The 11328-nt window shown below is 39.4% G+C and overlaps 1 long non-coding RNA gene across 1 annotated transcript; it reads right to left on the bottom strand.

The window, feature by feature from the left end:
* Positions 1–2987: 2987 nt before the first annotated feature.
* Positions 2988–9906, bottom strand: LOC128237233 (uncharacterized). The gene is made up of 4 exons (XR_008261536.1): positions 9835–9906; positions 7248–7302; positions 7034–7108; positions 2988–3015 (listed from the first exon to the last, which is right to left on the bottom strand). It is a non-coding gene; the product is annotated as an uncharacterized LOC128237233 (long non-coding RNA).
* Positions 9907–11328: the final 1422 nt, after the last annotated feature.

Genomic DNA, 11328 nt, shown 5'->3' with positions numbered 1-11328 from the left:
CTGTGACCTAGTTTTTGATCCCAGATGACCCATGATCGAACTTGACCTAGAAGTCATCAAAACAACCTTTCTGACAAATGTCCAGGATATTTGGGCTGAAAATGTTACCTCGAGAGTGCTAACAAGGTATTTCCATATTTGGGCTCTGTGACCTAGTTCTTGACCCCAGATGACCCATATTTGAACTCGTCCGAGTAAGTACTGGGACAAACATCCTGACCAAGTTTCGTGACAATTGAGGCAAAAAATGTGATCCCTAGAGTGTTAACAAACTAAGTGTGGACGGACGACGGACGACGGACAATCATCGATCCTAAAAGCTCACCCTCAGCCTACGGCTAAGGTGAGCTAAACAGATCAAATTCAGTTTTAAATATTTAAATTTAATTTAATTTAAAGTTGAGCAAATATATGTTATGATTTTCAATGAGATTTATTTAAATGTTGTTTACATTCAAACACTAAAAAGCTGCAAAAATAAATATAAAAAAAACACAACAAAAGTACTACCCATCCAAAATTCGGAATTTATGTCCCCAAAGCCCTTTTCGTACTCTGCAAGGTTTCTGTTGAAATATTGACTGCTCGTGACGCGGCGTTGAAATACCTGAAATTAGAAGTAGTTATAAGGTTGAGACATAACACCGAGCATCGCATGCCAACGTCCTTAATGACTTTCGTTCATTGTCTTCATGTATTAACGAATATAATCGTTACATAACTTATTTTCTCGCGATACAGAAATGGCCTCCGGACTCATAAATTGGAAATATGAATGAATGCACGGATTGGGTATAGCCTTTGGTACATCGAAGAATTTTTATCGTTATAACTTAGTCTAATAAAATACTATTAGCACTTAACTACATTATTTCCATTGACGTAAAAAACCAATTCAACGGTCTAATCATAGCAAAAAATACTAGGTGCTCATAAACTTACGGTCCAGCCTCCCGAATCGTGCGTAATGTCACAGAGAACTCGCACAAACTAGGTTCTTTAACACTTACGGTCCGTTCTCCCGTCGAATCGTGCGTCATGTCACAGAGGACTCGCACAGACTAGGTACTTAAACACTTACTTAGACTAGGTACTTAAACACTTACGGTCCAGCCTCCCGAATCGTGCGTAATGTCACAGAGAACTCGCACAAACTAAGTACTTAAACACTTACGGTCCAATCTCCCGAATCGTGCGTCATGTCACAGAGGGCTCGCACAGAGTAGGTACTTAAACACTAACTTAGACTAGGTACTTAAACACTTACGGTCCAGCCTCCGGAATCGTGCGTCATGTCAAAGAGGACTCGCACAGACTAGCTACTCTAACACTTACGGTCCAGCCTCCCGAATCGTGCGTCATGTCAAAGAGAACTCGCAAAGACTAGGTACTTAAACACTTACAGTACAGCTTTCCGAATCGTACGTCATGTCACAGACGACTCACACAGACTAGGTACTTAAACACTTATGATCCAGCCTCCCGAATCACTTACGGTCCAGCCTTCCGAATTGTGCGTCATGTCACTGAGGACTCACACAGACTAAGTACTTAAACAATTACGGTCCAGCCTCCCGAATTGGGCGTCATGTCATAGGGGACTCACGCAAACTAGGTACTTAAACACTTACGGTCCAGCCTCCCGAATCGTGCGTCATGTCACAGAGGACTCACACAGACTAGGGACTTAAATAAGTACGGTCCAGCATCCCGAATCGTGCGTCATGTCACAGAGGACTCTCACAGAGTAGGTACTTAAACACTAACGGTCCAGCCTCGCGAATCGTGCGTCATGTCACAGAGAACTCACACAGACTAGGTACTTAAACACTAACGGTCCAGCCTCCCGAATTGTGCGTCATGTCACAGTGGACTCGCACAGACTAGGTACTCTAACAAGTACGGTCCAGCCTCCCGAATCGTGCGTCATGTCACAGAGGACTCGCACAGACTAGGTACTCTAACATGTACGGTCCAGCCTCCCGAATCGTGCGTCATGTCACAGAGGACTCGCACAGACTAAGTACTTACACACTTACGGTCCAGCCTTCCGAATCGTACGTCATGTCACAGGGGACTCACACAGAATAAGTACCCTAACACTTATGGTCCAGCCTCCCGAATCGTGCATCATGTCACAGAGGACTCACACAGACTAGGTACTCTAACACTTACGATCCAGACTTCCGAATCGCGCGTCATGTCGCAGAGGACTCACACTGACTAGGTACTTAAACACTTACGGTCCAGCCTCCCGAATCGTACGTCATGTCACAGAAGACTTGCAGCATGGTGCGTGACCTTGGCAACATAATTGTGTACACACCGTCACCTCGGTTCGAGAACAGATTGGGGCGATTGATTATGTCTTTACAGTCCATAGGCAACGGTCCTGTAATTACAGACTGGAATTAAGGCATTGATTTTTTATCATTATTCGACGAAGTGTTACCGAGTCTATCCCCCCGTGTTTTTATCAATTTTGCAGACAACAGCCATACTTGCCCAAAGGTTGCATTATCAGTCAGAGGTTAGGAAAAGTGTTAATAAGTCTGTATACATATGTGTAACTGCTTGACAAACTCATTAGTATTAGCAAAAGGGTGAAGGTACATTCGATACCATTTTTATTTTTGTATATCGAGGGGTGAAAGCGAAAAGGTTCTATCTGCTTCTTTATTTAATGTCACTTAGAACCTTTTCGCTTTCACCCCTCGATATGATTATATCACAAACTTGGCTGATACTACCACCTATGGACTAGCCAAGTTTTGCATATTATAAATATCAGTTATCTCGAGTAGTCCATATAGTATATATATTATTGGGTAAGATAGCTTGCTAATAATTTAGCGATTAAAGTCTAGACATTTCAGCAAAATTTAAATTTTAAACACGTGTTACCCATATCACACGTCTTCCCAGAATAGCCTGATAGACAGTGGCATTCAAAGTCCCCATTCGAACTGGTGCACGTGCCTCGCTGACAGGGATTGGATGAGCAGGGATCAGCAACTGAAGTGAACGTAACATCTTTAAAAAAGAGGAAAAACCTTCCACCTCATTATACAGCTTGGTGATGTGTTGGAAAAACCACACGTCGTTTTCAACGTTTTAAGAGTTATCGAGCCAATAGAACAGTTTTCAGTTGATATCAAATATGTATTACTCGAAACGGACGAGCTACCATTATACAGTGACAGTTGATAAAAGAAATCACTAGGTTAAGATCTATATCCTGTATGAGGTCACACCAAATTAATATTCTGTTCTACCGATTTTCAGGGGAAAGAATGGTGCGAACAAGCGAACAAATATTTAAAATATTTCTTTCGATTTCAAAGATAAAACGAAGAGGCCTAATGCGATCTTTAAAAAACGCATTCTAACGACGAGTGAAAAGTTGTATAAATTATTTACCTTCACATGTTTGAGTCAAACACATTTTGCAGGTTTTGTAAGCATTATATCATTCTTCATACATGTACAGCATGGAGTCAATTTTACAGCGCGTTTGAAATTGAAAGAACACTTATTTCTGTGTTGTTGAATGTCACACCATTATAGTTAATACATTGTTACACATTCAAAGAAGTTGTCATAAGGGAAGTATAAATGCTAGTACACCAGCAGACTACGGGAAAGACACAGGGCACGAAGACATGTAATCTGAACATTATTACAACACCGAATAAACTACTTCTATAGCATGCCACTTGTTAACACTTGTTAATTGAGTGGTCGAAAACTAATGATGATTACACGGCATTTTACCTCAGCAGTCAGTAGTAGTCCATACAAAGTTCAAGTTTCAAGATTCAACACATTTATCAAGTAATTTGAAAACAAACGTATTTCTCTCGGCTGATGTCGAACATGTCAGCTCGTACATTAAGCGACAGGGCTCCTTGACAGACAGTGAAACACAAAGTGGCCAACTGAAACGGTCATTTAAGAGGGGTTGGCTCTCAAAATTCCTAGGACTTGAATATAGAATTTCCGAAGATGCTGACTACTGCGTACACTGTGTAGTGTTTCCGTGAGCAAACAAACGACGTGGTCAGTTAGCATCTGAACCATTCCGGAATTGGATACTGGCATTGGAAGTGTTCACCGGGCATTTCACAGACGCTAAAAGAAACCAGAAAGATGGAGGAAATGTGCATCAGGCACAACAGCTGAACTGTTTACAGCCTCTATGTCGAACAAAACGACAGTCGCCAAGCATGTGGATACCACCCTGAAGGCTAGAGAAGAGGAAAAAGTTGAAGTGCTACAGCATACAGTCTGTAGCTAAGACAGTGTTATTTTTGTGCACTCCATAGTATCGCATTGCGTGGAATTCGTGATGATTCTAAGTACATAAATGAGGCTGTCAGCAACTGCGGAAACTTTCAGGCTCTATTGGAATTTAGAGCTGGAGCTAGAGATTCGGTATTGAAGGAACATTTTGCTACTGCTCATAAGAATCATACTACAAAAATGATATATGCAAAATACTCGATGCATATGAAAATAAAATATATGCACACCTAATGAAAGAGGTATACATGTATACTTTGCAAAGAAAAGCCAAGGCATAAAGCTGCTATTGAAGCAAAGCAATGGTTGCATATTAATATATCTGTTGTAATCTAGCACCACTTTTTGTTTATTTTTGTATTTTGAAATATATTTAATTAAATATGTGTAAGTTTTACAGGAGCTTTTTCGCACACGTTGGGTAGAGAGAGAAGATGCGCTGGAGATTTTCAGCGATTTTCTCCCAGATATTGTTGAAGCGATGTCCCAGGATTATGTCTGGTGAGAAGAGGGCCACTACATCCACAGTGATATTGGGTTCCTCTTTGCAGTCACCTCGTTCCAGTTCATCTGCATACTGGTTGTGGTCACACGATGCCTCAGCTATATCAAGCCTCTAACAGTTTCCTTGCATGGTTAGTATCATAATTAAATAGCAAAATTACTAAATAGGCTTTTGGAACGAAGAAATCAGTCCCAGCGCATTTGGAATATATCCGTTATCAGAGGTACATATAATAAAGAACATAACAACAGTGTTTTCAGTCAACGCAAACACACAAAATTGATAAAGACGTCACTTACAAAAGCAATAACTGTCGAGTACTGGTTGAAAACAATAAAATATTAATAGATATTAAACGATAGATCATACAATAATAGAAAGATTTTAAAGTGTTCAATTAAATCCAACTATGAAAATGTTTATGATGTTTCAGGCAGGGAAGTTGATGTTGACAAGGCTATGTCCGATGTCAAGGTTGTCACCGACACCCTTCAGGACGTACGCTCTCCACATCGACGACTACCGCAGGAATTGCGCAGACACAGGGGGTTGAACCTTCAAAGCCCAGAACATATGGACGCTAAACCAAGATGGCAAATGCGGAGGCATCCACACCAGAGGAATGATACCGGAAAAACCTCACTGCTGATTTCATTGACACTCTGCTACTGCAAATGAGCGAACGATTTGGTAACTTCAGAGGAAAGCTGCCATGGGCCTTACCCTGATGCACAAACATATGTGTGCCAATCCGGCAAATGCTGCTGACTTGAACTGGTTCCAGGAAGACATGCATTCACCACAGTCTCTGGGTTCAGAACTGCATAGCTGGCAACAGAAGTGGAAAAATGTGGAATTTTCTACTGAAACTCTACAAAAAGTCTGAAAATGTACCCCAACATCCACACAGTGCAGACAGTTTGCAATGTGTTTCCAGTAACCTCCTGTGAATGTGAAAGAAGTGTAAGTGCACTGACTTTAGTGAAGTCATAATTGAGGGCCACATGGGGCAAGATAAATTTCCTCAATATGCCTCTTGAGTATTCACAGAGATGGTAAGATCGACATTGCCAAGGTAATGGCACTGTTTGCAAAGAAGAACCCTAGGGGAATTGCTCTACCAAGTGCTCTATTGGACAGTGTTCAAACCATGCAAAAATATGCAGGGTCATCAGCCCTTTTATTATTAACTGCAAGTGTGGCAGAGTGTAGTGTCATGACAATGTCCTATTCCGAATTGGTGAAATTGCGCCTCAAGTAATTGACTTCCGTTTCCACAGGATGGTGAAATTTGCCGGTTCATTGGAAGATTTACCTCTTCAAAACAGCGTATTTATTTTTTTACAAATAGACATTAATAATTTTGATCAAAATAGTGAAATTATATTTTAACATCTATTTTGATGACTTTTCAAAAATATACTACGAACAAAATAGTCAGTTTCGACAAATTTCAAGGGGCGGGCGCAAAAAAGTTATTGTTTGCATTTCGGAAAAATGATAAGGTAAACCCGACGCACAACTTATCAGTTTGTTCTTGCGTTATATGTTTTACCAGCTGTAATATAGAGATAGAGACCTTGTATTTCCAACGAAACAATATTCTTTAATTTTACAAGGGAAAATTACTCTCACATTTCAAAGGACATTACTGTGACTTCACTATCATTTAAAGGGGCTTTATGTTTATGGCCAAAACTTTTTCCCGGCAATGCACTGGAAAGCACTTCTATTGTATTGATTTTACTCTTTGATACCGTTATTGCAGAAAATCAATAAAATAAAAGTACTGACTGTAATTGGAACCCACGCCTATACCGTAAAGAACAAATAGAAAATGCCATTAAACCGCTCGCACAGAAGGACTCCTAAACGATGGTTAATTTACCCTTGTTGGTGTTTTGTTAAATCGCGTTACTAACGCTATTCAAAACCGTTCACTTTAAAGACAATATTTGAGCATATTTCAACATTTTTTAAGGGTTCCATCCGTCAGTATCTTAGTTTTTACAAACTATTTTTTTCATTAAAAGTGCATGTTACAAAATATGAGCGAGTGCCTATACCATCATGAATTTCATAATTATTTTATGTCAACTATCAAAACTAAAGGTCAATTTCCAAAGCATTTAATTTTAAATGTACTTGTATAAGTATGTCAACTCGGGTACCAATACGTCTATAGTAAAATATCGACGTGATAAGTGAATGATAAAATGCTCATACCTGGTGTTGTCACTTGACCGCATGATAGCTGGTTACACAGGGTTGTGTTACAACATCGCATAGAACAAGGCATGTCTGGAATAAAGCGCGGGACACTAACAAATGTATATTTATCTACATTAACCTTTGTGATTCAATCGGGAGAAATGATAACAGATGTTGATTTATCTAGCAGCCATACAAGCAAATTTAGATAATGCTGATGTTTAATTACCTCTTTTTCTGCCCAGTATTCCCTGCGTTAAGGCGGCAACTTTAGCTTCACAGTCCTGTATTAAAGTAGGTCAAGTAAGACTTGTAATTTGCTGTTGTTGGTAAACCAAATGCATCTAAGGGTAACAACCAAATTACAGATTTTATTTAACAGGGGTAAAGCTAAAAGGAAATACAACCAAACTATGTGTTAATAACAACAAGGGGAAATGCATCAAGGAGTTCCAACAAAATTGCATATATATATTATATATATATATATATATATATATATATATATAACAAGGGAATGCTTAAGAGAAAAACATCCACACAACGTGTGTTAAATTATAACAGGAAATGTGCCAGGGAGTTACAACTTAATTGCATGTGTTATATAACAGGAAGGGGGAGTTACAACATAATTGCATGTGTTATGGGACAGGGGAAAATGCGCCAGGAATTTACAAAATAATTACATGTGTTATGGAACAGGGGAAAATGCGCCAGGAATTTACAAAATAATTACACGTGTTATGGAACAGGGGGAAAATGCGCCAGAAATTTACAAAATAATTACACGTGTTATGGAACAGGGGAAAATGCGCCAGAAATTTACAAAATAATTACACGTGTTATGGAACAGGGGAAAATGCGCCAGGAATTTACAAAATAATTACATGTGTTATGGAACAGGGGAAAATGCGCCAGGAATTTACAAAATAATTACACGTGTTATGGACAGGGGAAAATGCGCCAGGAATTTACAAAATAATTACACGTGTTATGGAACAGGGGAAAATGCGCCAGAAATTTACAAAATAATAACATGTGTTATGGAACAGGGGAAAATGCGCCAGGAATTTACAAAATAATTACATGTGTTATGAACAGGGGAAAATGCCAGGAATTTACAAAATAATTACATGTGTTATGGAACAGGGGAAATGCGCCAGAGGAATTTACAAAATAAATACATGTGTTATGGAACAGGGGAAAATGCGCAGGAATTTACAAAATAATTACATGTGTTATGGAACAGGGGAAAATGCGCCAGGAATTTACAAAATAATTTCATGTGTTATGGAACAGGGGAAAATGCGCCAGGAATTTACAAAATAATTACATGTGTTATGGAACAGGGGAAAATGCGCCAGAATTTACAAAACAATATGTTATGGAGCAGGGGGAAATGCGCCAGGATTTACAAAATAATTACATGTCTTATGGAATAAGGGGGAAAATGCGCCAGGGAGTAAAACATTTTTTACATGATTGTAACATTGCAAGATGTCGCTCAGGCACAATAGGTATTTATGCTAATATATATATATTTAAATGTTCCCTCTAAGGGGATGTTTGTTTTTAGGGGGCAAGTGAAGGGTTAAGGTGCTAACTTTGTATTTTTCATTTGGTTCAGTCTCTATATGCCTATAGGGGTATTTAGAATCGCAGCTAAGTCAATTAATGTGTTCATGTAATTTATGATTGCATTTTGGTCACAATATCTATAATGATTGGTAGTAGCACATCATTACTACTGACGTTCACCAGTTAGGCATGGGTGTGAGGACTGCGAAAACACTCTGTTCCATACACATGTAGGAATGTTTATGTCATTTGGTGTGATGTTGTGGTGGTGGTAGTGGTGGTGGTAGTGGTGGTGGTGGTGTGTAAGCTTCTTTATACTCGCACTTGGGCCTTGCCCATTCGGCGAGTGCTCCGTTAAGATTGTTAGTCATTTTAGGTTTTTGGAGCATAGTGCACAGACAAAATGTAGCCCTGGTTAGAGCTTCCCTGATTCTTTTACGTGCACCAGTGTAAAGCACTGTCACACGGGACCCCATTTAACGTCCCTCCCGAAAGACGATCGGATTTATAGTGATGCGACGGGAATCGAACCTTCGACCCCTTGATTGATAGTCAAGTGTGTTACCACTAGACCACTGATCCGCCTCATTTGGTGCAAACTTTATTGCTTTTATGAGTTCCATGTACATGAATATATCCCAATGACCCCGTGTTTACGGTCCGTGTTAAAGACAAAATACATACATGGTTAAGGTTTGACGTATATTTAACAGTGAACCTAAGTGTGGGTATACTTCGTGATAAATTAAGTCACAAATGCTACATCGGAATGCGCCTGTTTGCTAAGAATAATGATTTAAAACAAAGTTAACTTTTCTTTTCCTTCACCATTTGAAATGAAACAAGATCTATACCGCTTAAAGAGCCGCGCCTTCGTTTAATGATGGGGTGATCAGTTTTCTCAAACACTTCGTTAAACCTGTTTCCAAAATAATGTTTTGACAGTGCCTCTTATTCGAAATGGTTTGTCAAAGTGTTTGTAGAAATTAAATCCTGAATCAAACTGTAGTAAAAGACCGAAGGATGGGCTATGTAAGCGGCGTATACTGTGTCATGTTCAATTAACGTGGTGAATAAAAAGTGAAGTTATTTATGTTTTAAGCATTTATGACGTAATCCATCACTTGGTATACACACACTGCTAAGACGACTACTGGTGTGTTTTTTTCGTTGTCTTATTGGGGACATTTCGAGGAGTTACAAAATATACGAAGACTGCAATAAGTAAGCTGACTTACCGCATGCACGGCACAGGACGACTCGAAGTGATATGTATGGGTTGCAATGGAGATTTTGGGGACAAGTTGACAAACCTAAAAATCGTAATATACGCCATTAATTTAAATCGTGTAACCTCAATTGTCGAGCAACGGAACATTTCGTGTGTTTTACAATGTTTAAGCACTTGTGTTTCTTTAATGTTAGGTACCGGATTTAAGCAGACTATAATCTACACGAGCAATAATGCAGTTGAGGATAGCTCCAATTGTAACGGATTTATATTGCTCTGCATGCCATGTGAATACAACCAGGATTACTTATGTTTATGCATTCTTCCTTCTATGAGATAAACCTATTGCCGGCAGCTAGTTTTGATACTTTGCTATGAAGCTCATGGAGGTTGCTTCTCATAAACAATTAAAACGTCCGAGTACCTGTCCAGCCGGGCAGTGTTGTATGTCCGTGCAGGAATCCTTTGTGGTATGATTTGAGCAGGAGTAACAGGTGGGACCACCACTAACCGAAATGTCTAAAAGATGAAAAAGTAATTAAATCTCATTAAACATGTTCATTAACTTTATTGGCATTGTTTAATGGATTTACTGCCATATACAAACATTGTATTGCCCACGTGAAATCGATGCATCGTCATAAATGCAATGGCAAATGGATAACAAATCAGTCCGGATGTAGACCCACATCCTTCGCGGGATCGAACAGCTTTAAAAACTTCTGTAATACAGTATTCATGTATATGCCAGATTTAAAAGAGTTTGTTTCTGACAAAAAAAGACGTTTTCAAAACTGTTATGGAATTCCGTCTAAATGGATTACATTTATTTGAGCAGTTTTAAAAAATAATTTTCGTACATTTAAGTAAACATTCTTTTTGCGTTTGGCCTACCTTGGTCAAAGATAGATTTACGATAAGCAGCTTAAAGAAGTTTTTGCTTAGACCAATGAACTATGAACGTGGACAACAGGCTTTGACAAGAGTGCAGCTTGTGCAATGAAGAACTCAAACAACAACCGTACTTGGAGCTTGGCCACACATGTTCATGTTGCATATTGTCCCAAAGCAGCATCGTTCGCACAGTGGAAAACCAGTCTGTGTCTGGCGGGATGTCATGGACGTTGGTGTCTCTCTCCTACCATTCACCGAACTTGCACCACATAGCTGTAACCAGTGGTAATAACAATTATGTAACCTTTTACCATTAATTGATTGTATTCTAGTTTCCTTGTTTCCCGCATGCCCTCAAAGCCATTTACAAAGCATGTCAACTATTTAAGTATCAACAAAACGGCCAGCCATTTGGAAACGTCTCCTGAATTTGTCACCACTGGATCAATGTCAGGGGCGGATCCAGGAAACGAAGTTGAGAGAGCGTAACTAAGGGTTGTAAACCTTTGACTCGCGCCCCAACCTCAGACCCCCACCACCCCACTCCTGGACCCGCGAGTGAATATAGGTTGCTTTCGATGACCTACTCTAGTTCTGACTTAAAATT

Source organism: Mya arenaria, chromosome 6 (assembly GCF_026914265.1).
Source record: "Mya arenaria isolate MELC-2E11 chromosome 6, ASM2691426v1".
In the NCBI taxonomy this organism is placed as follows: domain Eukaryota; kingdom Metazoa; phylum Mollusca; class Bivalvia; order Myida; family Myidae; genus Mya; species Mya arenaria.
The sequence above is the reverse complement of the archived record's forward strand: the minus strand, read 5'-3'. Positions and strand labels throughout refer to the sequence as shown.